Source organism: Hibiscus syriacus, unplaced genomic scaffold, assembly GCF_006381635.1.
Source record: "Hibiscus syriacus cultivar Baekdansim isolate YM2019G1 unplaced genomic scaffold, ASM638163v2 tig00008013_pilon, whole genome shotgun sequence".
In the NCBI taxonomy this organism is placed as follows: Eukaryota; Viridiplantae; Streptophyta; class Magnoliopsida; order Malvales; family Malvaceae; genus Hibiscus; species Hibiscus syriacus.
In genome coordinates this window covers 578,109-591,946 of record NW_024062150.1, presented here as the reverse complement: position 1 = coordinate 591,946, position 13,838 = coordinate 578,109, and the positions used below count along the sequence as shown (strand labels likewise).

Here is a 13,838-nt window from a genome sequence, read left to right as displayed (position 1 = left end):
CATTAGTTTCCAAAATCCTAGTCCCCTTAGGTATCCATTTGTGTAGGATATCCTTATCTTTAGTAGTAATGAGCTCCTTAGAAACCCATATACTTCTAACGATTTTTCCATTAGAGGTTTTCTGGGGACCTCTATGATTGTAGTTTTTAAAACTTTTTCTAACAAAGTTCGATTTTGAATTTTCTCCATTTTCAAAACGTTTTGTTCCAACTTTATCAAAAGAAGTTTTAAGATCATCAATTTTCTTTTGATGATCATCATTGACCTTTGAAAGTAAATTTTGCAAATCTAAATTTTTCTTTTTAAACTCTTCTAGTTTGATTTGCAAATCTTTGATTTTACTTTCAAGATCGTTGTTGGTTTTGGATATGAGTTTATTTTCATTTTATAATTTTGAAACATCATTTTTATATTTTAAAAACAATTTCTCATAATCCGTAGCCAACCCATTATATTCCTCTAATAACTCATCATAGGATAAATCATCAAAATCAGATGAGTTAGAGGTTACCTTAGAATCTTCCCCAAATGCCATCAAGCACAAGTTTGCTACTTCTTGTTCCTCTTCATCGGAACCTTCTTCATCGCTCCATGTAGCCACATGAGCCTTGTGCTTATTCTTTGATTGACCCTTTCTCTTCAATTGTGGGCAATCATATTTGACGTGCCTCGGCTTTTTGCATTCATAGCAAATGATCGGGTCCTTCTCTTTTGGTTCATTTTTGATGCCTTCATTTCGTTTGAATTTTCTTCCTTGGTAAGGTCTCATCATTTTTCTGAACCGTTTGGCAAACAATGTCATTTCCTCGTCATCGTCGTCTTCATCTGAATCACTCTCATCTTTTGTGGATTTGAGAGCAACTCCAATGTTTTTCTTCTTCTCCTTCTACTTTGGTGTTTCTTCAATCTTATCAAGGTCCACCTCATCTTCAAGCATCATTTCATGAGTGAGGAGTGAACCGATTAGCTCTTCAAGAGTTAAGGACGTTAGATCCTTAGACTCGATGATTGCCGTCTACTTTGATTGCCACGATTTTGGGAGGGAGTAGACTAACTTCCTCACAAGCTTTTCATTTGAAATGATCTCTCTATATGATTTGAGATCATTGAAAATCGTTGAGAATCTATCCGTCATAGCTTTGATATCTTTATTTGGTTTCATCCTGAAATTTTCATAGCCATGCGTTAGAATACTAATTTTAGATTTCTTTACCTCATCAGTACCTTCATGAGTGACTTGAAGTTTGTCCTATATTTCTTTGGCGGTTATACAAGATGAAACTCTTCCGTATTCATCTGGTCCAAGAGCACAAAATATGATATGGATGACTTTGGAGTTGAGCTGAAACATTTTTGTCTCTACTTCACTCCATAATCTTGGATGAGTGAGAGGTTTGAAGTATCATTCTTCTACGACATTCCATGCTCCCATGTCACTTGCTTGAATGAAGTACATCATCCTATTTTTCCAATAGGCATAGTTAGCTCCATTGAAGAAAGGAGGCTTGTTGACGAGCATCGAATCGAGACCGGAGTCAAAATTTGAAGCAGAGGCCATTGATGACTTGATAATCAATGTAACTCTTCCCGAATCGACTCAAGAGGCGATTAAACCTTCAAATGAGTGAGGCTCTGATACCAATTGTTGAGTTAATCGATTGATGGAATTGGCCAAGAGGGGGTGAATTGGAAATAAAATTTTGGTGGAAGCTTTTGCAGAAAATTGAAAGAAATTGCACAGCGATTTAGAGTGGTTCGACTTTCTCAACCAAAGTCTACGTCCACTACCTTAGCTATCCACACTAAGGATTTTCCACAAATTCACTGATTTGTCTTTCTTTTGAGGACAAAGAGTAACCTTACAAACCCTCAAGAATTATACCCCAAATTCTTGAGAACACTCTCTCCCAAAGAGAACAATACAAATTTGCAAACTTACAAGGAAATCCTCACAAGGTAGATTGTTTGCACAATTCTAGAATAAAGAAAAGAACACTCAAGAATGAATACTATTGAGCACAATAAGTGTTCTTGAAAGCAAAATGAATATTGAATGAAAAATAGGCTTGAAATGCTCAAACTTGAGGTTTGATGCTTTCTCTTTGATTCTCTCTTGATTCTAGTTGCTTGATGTTTCTTGTTGTTGATCAATTGCTTCTAAGATTGCTTAAATACATCTTGAATCACTTCTGAACGTTGGGGATGATTAGTGGAGTCAATATAGCCGTTTAAGTGTGAAAACAATTAATTAAAAACAGTTGGGAGCGTCAGTGCATCGATGCATACCCATGGTGCATCAGTGCATCCATGTAAAATTCAAATATTTTGACCGTTGGACCCTTAGTGAATCGGTGCACTAAGAGTGCATTGATGCATCAAGTGCATTCAATGTTTCAAAATAGTCAGAGTGCATCGATGCATGGTTGGTGCATCGATTCATCAAATGCATTCGATGTTTTCATAAAATCCTCAGTGCATCGGTGCATGGTATGTGCATCGATGCATGAAATGCATTCGATGTTTAATTTAATTCATAGTGCATCGATGCATGGATTGTTGCATCGGTGCATCACTCTGAAAAATTGATTTTAGCCTTGATTTTGGTTCAAAATACTTTGTGAAAAATGTTTCAAAAAATATATTAAGTATAAAACATAATTTTACCCATTTAGTAAGGTTTGAAATTGATCTTAAAAGACTTGGAGTAATAATTTGATATTCGAGTAATTAAATCGAATATACTTGTAGAAAATCATTTGTAAAATCTTAAAATTCATTTAACTTAATTTGTTATATTGAAATACAAAATGTTTTCAACACTTTGCTTTGCTTGTTTGGATTGAACTTGGATATTTGCATTATTGTTAAAACATTTTGAATGCTTTTGGATTGTTTATTTTTGGTTGTTCGAACTTATGTTTAATACATTTGATTTGGATTTCGTGTTTATTTTGCATCTTTAGACATATATGACCAATTATCCATTACATGTTTATGAATATTGATTATGAAACTAATGGCTAACCTCTCTTTTGATTGTGATCTTAGCAGCTTAAGCTTTATATTAATAAATCAATTGGCTTACGTTTTTTAAAATTCTTGTTTAAAACGTTTTTATAGGGTCTTTTTGATTTAACAAAAAGGGGGAGAAAATGTTAAAGTAAGGGGGAGTAGTAATTTTCAAAATCAAAATTCATTTTCAAATTAGAAAATCTTAAAATGTTTTGTTATATCAAAAAGGGGAGATTGTTGAAAACATTTTGATGTTTCGATATAACAAATTAAATTAAAAGAATTTTAATTTTGAAAATGACTTTTCTAAGCATATTCGATATATTAAATCGAATATAAAAATATTACTCAAAGTATTTCAAAGTTCATTTTAAATCCTTACTAAAGTGTAAAATTAAGTTTTAATCGTAAAATAATTTCAAAACAATTTTACAAAGTATTTCGAACCGTTTCAAAACAAAAAATTATAGTTTGTCCAGAGGGAACCGATTCCCCCCAAGGGGTACCGATTCCCCCTGAATGGTTTGGCTCCGAGAAATTCCAGTATGCTCGGAGGGAACCGATTCCCCCCAAGGGTATCGATTCCCCCCACTGTTCAACGGTCGAATATTTGAAGTTCACACTTAGGGAACCGATTCCCCCCACGCTCCAAGCAGAAATATTAATTGTTTTCACACTTAAACGGCTCCAATAACTTCATTAATGATCCCTAACATTCAGAAATGATTCAAAGTGTATTTAAACAAGCTTAGAAGCCATTGATCAACAACAAGAAACATCAAGCAACTAGAATCAAGAGAGAATCAAAGAGAAAGCATCAAACCTCAAGTTTGAGCATTTCAAGCCTATTTTTATTCAATATTTATTTTGCTTTCAAGAATACTTATTGTGCTCAATTGTATCTATTCTTGAGTGTTCTTTCTTTGTTCTAGAATTGTGCAAACATATTTGCCTTGTGAGGTTTTTCTTGTAAGTTTGTGAAATTTGTAATATTCTCTTTGAGAAAGAGTGTTCTCAAGAATTGGGGTATAATTCTTGAGGGTGTTGTAAGGTTATCTCTTTGGCCTCAAAAGAAAGAACAAATTAGTGAATTTGTTGGAAAATCCTTAGTGTGGATAGCTAAGGTAGTGGACGTAGACTTTGATTGAGAAAGTCGAACCACTCTAAATCACTGTGCAATTACTTTCAATTTTCTGCAAAAGCTTCCACAAAATTTTAATTGTCAATTCACCCCCCTCTTGGCCGATTCCGTCAATCGATTAACTCAATAACTCCTTATGCATCGATGCACTAATTGCATTCTATGTTCATTTATTTGAGAGTGCATCGTACACATTGAATGTGTATCGATGCACACAACCCAGAAATGTTATTTTAAGCACGAAAATCCCTTCATAATTCTCTCAACACTTCATGATTCACCTCCTTAAATATTCCTAATTTTCATACACACACTTAAACTCATTTCTGCTCAATAATCACTTCCTTAAACTCAACATCCTATCCTTTATATGGCATTCAATAATCACACTCAATTTCCAACATGCTCTAATTCCAATTCTAACACCTTATACTTCTTAATTCCACTCATGACAGGTCAAATTTGGTCTTGAAATCTAATTAATATCTTTCTATCAAAATTTCACTTATTCTCTTCTTTTCTTTAATTCCATCTAACTCTCTTATCCTTGAATTTTAAGGTAATTTAAGCTTTCCTTAAGCTTAAGTATAATCTAAAGAAAAAAACCCAACTTAAATTTCAACTAATAATCAACTAATAAGAAATCTCACATTTGTCTTAGACCTTCACGAATGAAGAAAAGAGGAGGAGAAGAGAACTCTGGAAGCTTAGATTTGCTTCCTACCTTTCCACGTGGGTTAATATATAACCATAACCTAATTTAATTATTTCCTTACAAATGACCATCTTATCCCTCTAATCCTCCTTCCTTGTAATTCAATCCTACACATAAATTACAATTAAATCCCTGAACTTTTTACCTGTTTCAAAATTGAGCCCAAGTTTCCAAAATTTATATTTTAGTCATTGACCCGGTTGTTGGGATGTTACAAATTTGCCATACCATTCTTCCATCTTTGCAATTAAGTCCTAAGCATAATTTCCTAAAATTAGTCATTGAACTTTTTAACTTATTCCAATTAAACCACTAAAATTTTAAATTCTTACATTTTCTTTACTGACCGATGTTTGGGGTGTTACACTTAAATTTTTAACCTGAAATGGTAAATAATAGATTGAGGTTTGGAAAGTTTGGTAATACAAAATTACCGAAACTAAATGATAAGTATGTATATGGTAAAGCATAAAATTCCTTAGTGAGCCATACAACTACAGGTTTTGGTGAAGAGTTGAAATTTCATTACTTAGTTTTTCGGGCAACAGTCAGGAAATCTACAGTCCGGAGGAAACATTCAGAGAGATAGATTTAGAAGAATGAGTTGGTAAGTCTAGTGTATTCCAGTAAAACTAGAGAAAATGTAAGATAATGTAAAACAATAGTAGTTTATTCGATAAAACATATTTTAAAATCACATTAATACCCTCTAACCGAACATCGATATGTAATTTCCTAGAATTGCATCCATAAGGATTTACCCTAGGTCTATTGGACGTATGAACCAACCTAAGTAAGCACATTAGGTCCATAAGGACTTACCCTAATCGAAGCGTATGAGCCCACCTGAGGGGTGCCTCAGATATATAAGGACTTACCTTATGCCCAATAGAAGCCATCCTAAAGGAGTGACTTAGGTCCATAAGGTCTTACCCTGAGTCTATTGAGCCTAAGAGTCTACCCAATGGTCGTTTTAAGTCATTAAGGAATTACCGCTTGATGGAAGTTGAACCTGTAAAGACTTCATATCAAATCCCAGATAATATCCTAGTATGAGTTAGATTTAACAGTAACAGTAATATCAGAAATCATGAGTCAAATGTATTTTGTATCATAAAATAAAAATCAGAGATCGTGTTTTTATTTCAGATAACAATGTCATACTTTTAAAATTAGAGAAAATATTCATGTGCATAGGGAACACATTAGATGATCCAATTATTTTTCGGAGATACTTGATAATTATCAGAAAGAGAATGCAGAATTTCAGACAATATCTAACTACTTTCAGAAATGAGATAGATATTGAAAGATATTCAATATCTAACGGACCTAATCAGACATTCACGAAATATATACCTCAGTTTCATTTAAGATATATAATAAGGGTATTCCAAAACTTTTACACAAAAATTATTTACGATTCGGATTTATCAAAGTAATCCCATCAATTAGGCCTACATAGGCATTTTAGTCATTTGATTATAGGAGAGGTTTTTGTAAACCATCCTTATAAGGGTAAACTAGTGATTTGCAATATTCAAGACTTCTAACGACTTATCAGACTTTCAATCCAATCTAACTAAACATATATTAGTAATACAATAAGTACCAAATATTCGGATAGAGACGCTTCACGAATGTTTATTCCTTAGTATTCATTCCTTAGTATTCTAAAACCTAAATAGTTACCTAACTTAGTGGTAAAGACATGGGTAACCATGTTGCAGGTCATGGGTTTAACATTCAGTAGCCATTCATTTTCTCCTCCCTTTGTTTTTGTCATTATATGGTCAAAGGAAATTGGGTAAACTCGAGTTTAAGGCTTTGGATTGATTGGAAGTTTGCAGGAAGACCCCTAAAATTTTAAAGTACAATGATTTAATCCCTAAACTAAATTCATTTTAATTAAAGTAATTTAAGCCATAAAAATTGAGGCGTGACAGAACTCTCGACCTCTCTTAAAAGATTTAGATAAATTGCTTGGTTTTATCTAACTTTTTCATTATTTTCATTTTAGTCACCAGATTTGTTTTATACAATTTCATCATTTTAATCAGTCGACCATCAAATATATTGTCTATTAGACCTCTAACCAAAAATAAAACCCATTTTGACTAGTTATCTTGAAGCTCTCTTCGTATTAAAATATTTATCCTGATACATTTTTTTTATTTCTCTAAAATATAGTTTTAACTCAATTAGTTAAAATTGCATAAATTAATTTACTTTAGTGGTTAAAAGAATCATTGTTGTTCCTAGAGGTCATGAATTTAAACACCAGCAACTGTAGCGAGGTGATTAAGAATATTTAAAATAGATAATAATATATTTTATTCATATAGCTTGTAACATTTTTTTCTTGAATCCGATCATCAAACCCAAATTAAAAATGTCACAATACAATTTCAGAATATTAGGCTAAACTTTCATGCAAACAAAACCAGTGCAATTCCCAAAACAGAAACAAAATTTCCCTATTTTGCTTTGACATATCATAACCGATGGTTCTGTTGTGCCATTTAGGTATAATGGGATTTATCTGATCTATAGCTAAAAAAATTTACCACAAACTTGTGTCGATGCAACTTTATGTTAATACTTAGCTTTTAGTTATTTCTGCAACTTTATTTTACTCTAAACCTTTCTATTGTTCTAAATCTATAATCAAGTTGATGTCACGAGCTGATCAGAGAGAATGAGATATTTAGTTGGAAAAAGACGGCTGTACAACGGCAAGGAGAAGATGGAATTTAATAAGGACTTCAAATATTGGAAACGTGGATCGGTCTTGTGATGATAATATTGTATCCAAGTAAATAGGCCATTGACTTTTTTTGCCTCCAACTTTTATATTTGGGTGAGGGAGAATGTCCTGTCTAACTTCACATTTCAAATCAACCAACTCATTAAAGAAATGAGCATTATGTTAAAAAGTTTTGGGTTCGAACATCAACGACCGCATCAAGGGTGACTGAATGTTCATTATCAAATGATTGAAATTATTTAAAACATATACTACTTTATAATCATCTTAGCTTAAAAAACTTAGCCTTTCAAATGATATTTATAAGTTGTTAGGACAGTGATTTATGTTTGTAGACAGTTAATACTATTGAGTTTAATATGAATTAATCTGTTGGTTCAAATGGTAAACAGTTTGATATTATTTAAGTATCAATTTGAGTTAAAAAAATCATAGTTGGAATACTCACCCATCAAAATCAAGCATCTTAATTCCTCCACTGTTATGCGCAACTGAAGCCACCTTTGTAGCTTTGCACTGAAATACAGAAATAACCCATTGACTTCGTTAACAAACAATTGAGTTTATTTATGCAAGAAAATGAGCATGACATTACAGAAAATAATGCAAGAGTTACTTTTTTTTCTTCCTTTCATTGCTTTCTTTTCTTCTTTGAAAAGTTCATGTAAAAGCTTTTGACAAACATCCACATTACTAGTGCTGCACTAAAAAAAGTAAAAAAAAAAAATTGATTATAGTTATTTTCTTTTTAAAATATTCATTTTTTATTTTTTTATCACTATTTTAAAAATCAAATATTTTCCATATTATAAAAATTAAGTTAAATAAAAAATCCTCTAACTTGAAAACCAAACTTAACCAAAAAAAAAAAACAAAATGTTATAACTCGAATAGCTTTTTATCAGCCTGTGGAGCTTGGAGTGCTTGTATGACGAAATGTTCCATTAGCTAAGATGCTTGATGTCCCACTGAAGTCACACCCCTTGGGTTGAGCATCTACTCATTTAATAAAGCATAATGGGATGGATGGAAAAACATACATTTTAGTCCCTCTATACATCATTTCCCCCGCTGACTAAATATCCATTTCCACTTTGGCTTAAATGCAGAGTCAACTGATTTGGATTACACAACAATTTCCTTGAACCATTTGTCACTCTCAAACTTGGTCGGGCATTTCTGTAATGCAGGTAAACTTGTAGGAGAAGAAGGGAAGTTTGTTATGAAGTTGCCAATATATCCCTCGTGGCATGCATACATGAGACTATTTTTCATTCTTCTCCTGAATTTTGTTTCAGCTTATCATCATCATCATTCTTTACGTCAAGACAAGGCTGCACTTCTGGCATTCAAGAAATCCATACACGATCCGGCATCATCACTTGCCAACTGGAAAGATGAAGTTCATGTTTGCAACTTCACTGGTATCGTATGTAACAAGCATCGTCACCATCGCCGTGTGATTGAAATTGCCCTGTCTAGCTCCCGACTTGTGGGGAAGATTCCACCTCTTCTTTCAAATATAACCGGCCTTCGAAGCCTAAAGCTTGATGACAACCAGTTCTACGGCACTGTCCCCCCACAAATATCCTCCCTCCGACACCTCACTGTGTTTATAGTTTGGAACAACAACTTGACAGGTACCCTGCCGCCTTCCCTTTTCTCCAACTGCACTAAATTAAGCATCATAGATGCCTCTCTCAACTATTTCACAGGTCAAATCCCAACCCAAATTGGAAATTGTCAAAGATTATGGTCCTTTAATTCGTACGATAATTTTTTTACCGGCCGACTTCCTGTCTCCTTAGCCAATACTACTATCTTGTCTCACCTTGATGTGGGATACAATCTTCTATCTGGTGAGCTGCCTTCAGAGTTGGTACGTAATTGGCCTAACCTTGAAAGTCTCTATTTATCAAATAACAACATGAAAAGTCATGGGAACAACACCAATCTCTATCCATTCTTTGCTGCACTGAGAAACTGCACTCATCTGAAGGAGGTTGCATTGGTTGGCATGGGGCTTGGAGGAAGATTACCTAGCTCCATTGCTCATCCGGCTCTTAACTTTCTAGACTTGCGAATCAACCGCATCTTCGGGTCCATTCCTCCAGAAATCGGGAACCTTCGTAATATTTCAGAGCTGCACTTGACGTCCAATCTTCTAAATGGAACAATCCCTGAACAGATTAGTCTATTGTCAATGTTGGAGCAACTCTTTTTGTCCAATAACTTTTTCAGTGGCAGAGTCCCTATAACATTAAGAAAACTCGGTCATCTTGGTCTCATTGATCTATCAAACAACAAACTCTCTGGAGAAATTCCAGCCGATTTCGGAGATTTAGCACAACTTCGTTACTTGTTTCTTAATAACAACCTCCTTTCAGGGTCAATTCCATTAAAACTACTAAATTGCAAAAATCTGATCAAGCTTGATCTCTCCTACAATCAGTTAACGGGAAGGATCCCCACTCAGATAGCTGAACTGCGTGAAATCCGAATATCCATAAATCTGTCACACAATCATCTCCAAGGACCATTGCCCCTCGAACTCAGCAAGTTAGCAAATGTTTTAGAAATGGATCTTTCATCAAACAACCTCAGTGGGAACATCTTCCCTCAGATATCAAGTTGTTTCGCAGTGACTATGATAAATTTCTCCCATAATTCACTTCAAGGACAGCTTCCAGATTCACTAGGTGACCTGAGGAACCTCCAGGTAATTGATGTTTCAAGCAACAATATTTCTGGAAAGATACCAATGAGTCTGAGCAAAATCAACCTTACATTTCTGAACCTTTCGTTTAACAACTTTAATGGAATGATTCCCTCTGGTGGGATCTTTGATTCAACCACAAACATGTCATTCTTAGGCAATCCGCTTCTATGTGGAGTTGCTTCAAGTGTGCCAATTTGCCCTCATAAGGAACACTGGTTTCGATCACGCGTGGTCTTGATTATCTTTATCACAGTCATTGTCGTTTCTGTGCTGTTATCAATAGTATGTTGTATGATCGGAATCCGCCGCATTAAATTGATGGTTTCTTCAAGGAAAACCGAAAGATCAAGAAAGACTGCGGCACCGAAAATAACACAGAATTTCCCGAGGCTGACTTACAAAGAGTTATCATATGCCACCGGAGGATTTGATGAACATAAACTAATCGGGACAGGTAGCTATGGACGCGTTTACAAAGGAGTTCTTCCGGATGAGACAATCATTGCTGTAAAAGTGTTACATTTGCAGTCAGGAAATTCAATTAAAAGCTTCAACAGAGAATGCCAAGTTCTGAAGAGGATTCGACACCGAAACCTCATTCGGATCATAACAGCCTGCAGTTTACCAGATTTTAAGGCCTTGATTCTTCCTTACATGACAAATGGAAGTTTAGAAAGCCGTCTCTATCCCCGTTCTGAACAGGCACTTCAGATCTGACTCTAATTCAAAGAGTTAGCATCTGCAGTGACATTGCTGAAGGGATGGCCTATCTGCACCACCATTCCCCTGTTAGAGTCATACACTGTGATCTAAAGCCCAGCAATGTTCTTCTAAACGATGATATGACGGCACTTGTTTCCGACTTCGGGATTGCAAGGCTGGTAATGACAGTAGGAGCTGAAAATGGTGGTGGTGGAGGGGCTATCGAGAACATGGGAAATTCTACTGCAAATATGTTAACCGGATCCATCGGTTACATTGCACCAGGTAAGGGTTCTTTTTCTCCAAGACAAATAGGCCATTACAGAACATGATTTAGTATCATAGTTCATAGAGAAACCCGATTCTTTCATGTTTCTTCAACGTATAAATCCCAAGATTTATAATCCAACTTTGTTCGAATATTGGTTCCGGTAAGGATTCATCCTTTTTCCTATTGTGTAAACATTACAAAAGATGACAAAGTAAGGCATGGTCGCATGTCATTTAACTTATCAGTATATCACAGATGGTGTCTTAAGATGAGTCAACTTTATGCTGCAGAGTATGGATTCGGATCAAATACATCCATCAGGGGAGATGTGTACAGCTTTGGGATTGTAGTTCTTGAGATGGTGACAAGGAAACGACCCACTGATGACATGTTCGTTGGGGGTTTAAACCTGCAAAGATGGGTGAAAAATCACTACCGTGAAAGGCTAGAAAAAGTGGTTGATTCATGTTTGATAAGAGCTTCAAGGGATCAGCCAGCTGGGGTGAAAAGAATGTGGGAAGTGGCCGTCGGAGAATTGATTGAATTGGGCATTTTATGTACCCAGGAAACTCCATCTAATAGGCCTACCATGCTTGATGCTGCTGATGATTTGGATCGCCTTAAAAGATACCTTAACGGTGATACAACTCTCACGTTCGCCTCATCTCTCGAAATTTCTTCTTCCACTCTCAGTATTGACTAACATCTTTTCTAATGATTTTACTTGGACACACCAAACATAATAATTTATAATTGATGACTAGTTGATGTATAAATAAAATGTTATATTTTCTTGAATCAAGTAGCTTTATTCATTTAAAAATATATATACAACTATGTCATAAATGTTATTCAGCAAGACCTCCACATTCATCTTCATGTTTCATTTGTAGCCAACAGACCAACAAAAAGTCAACAAGAAATCATTGGTAATCACAATCATCACTTAAGAAACTGCACATTTCTGAGGCTAAAATTCCACTTCCTCTTTGTGGTTGCTCAGGCAACCACTTAAGCTGACAGCGTCATTCAAATTCACAACCATGACATGCATGGTCATTTGAAGTATTCCGTGAGTAACGGCTTGTAAAATAACTAGTATCAAGTGCACTCTCAGAAGTGGGAACAAAGGCAACCTGTAAAATGTGGGAAGCAAGGTGATCAATGCAAGACGCTTGGAAACAATCACATGCCTCATAATTTTATAATTTATGGCCAACACATTCTCACCTTTTGCCTTTCGAGGGTGTCCCAATTGATATATTTGAAAAATACATGTTGCTTCACCTGATTAAAAATTCCGAATCAAAACATCTAAGACAAACAATCAAGAAAATCATGCACCCATAAGTATAGAGAAAAGGGGAATAAAAAACAACCAAAGGTTGTACTCATCTCGGATGCTCCTTTGGCTCCAAATTCCTTATGAGGATCTTCAGTCAAATATGGCAATTGAATGCATTCATAAAATTAAAGTCTATACTGACCAGTTGAATCAAGAAAAATACTAATGCAAGAAAGAACATTACAAAAACTAGGACACACTTCTTGAGATGCTTGAGCTTGATAATAGCGACTTTGAAAAACCTTTTGGATTAGTCTCGTGAATCAAGCTTTCTGCTCGCTCAATAACTTGAGCTGTAATAGCTTTAGTCAACAATGACACAACATAATTCAAGTTGCTCTTTTTCCGATGTGGAACCCAAGTAGCTTGTGTGTCTCATATACATTCTTAGCCACATCGATACATATATATGAACTATTATTGAATATGAATTTCACGTACAAATATTGCACACACACAAAAAAAGTATGAGCAAGCAAGATCAGCTTCATCCATCTTATAGAATTAGTTGAGTGAATGTTGGTAGCTCTTCACATGGTAGATAGTCAAACCTTCCAACATTCATAAGCTTTAATACACCCTTTGGAGTTGCCTCTGCATCATGCATTAAAATAATGAGTTTTTCCTTACTCTGTTCTTTGACGATGAATTTATTCATGACAATATATGTCTGAAAATGCGTTGAAAAAGAGTTGAAGAAAACCAAAGAGTCAGTGAGGGACAAGATCACAAGACCTACTTACTTTGAGGGCCATCAAGCTTGGCCTGAACAAAACGCTCATGCAGCTCTGGATTCCATCTCATTTTGGCTTGTGCTGCTACAGAAATATGGTGCAATGGTAACAACAAGAATTCCCAGTTTAATAGTAACAAACTGTGAGAAAGGGGCATCGGTGGTAAGATACGAAGAATGGCTGGTGGCCGAAGTATGTGGAGGAGTTAAGGAAAGTAAATATACTGAAAGTGCATTAATGAAAAATTACTTCAACCCATTACAAACCGTGCTTATATAGCACTACCCAAACAAGCTTAACAGCTTTGACTCAACGGACTAACCAACATCTTACAAACTCAGCTAATTCTGACTAACCCAATATCAACTAATTACATTTTATTATATTATATTTCTAACATTCACTCTACTTTCTTCATTCTTCTTGAACTTT

At 35.0% G+C, this 13,838-nt stretch overlaps 1 pseudogene; it reads left to right on the top strand.

The window, feature by feature from the left end:
- The first annotated feature begins 6,579 nt into the window (after window positions 1-6,579).
- LOC120201933 lies at window positions 6,580-12,072 on the top strand (annotated as a pseudogene).
- The last annotated feature ends 1,766 nt before the right edge of the window (window positions 12,073-13,838 follow it).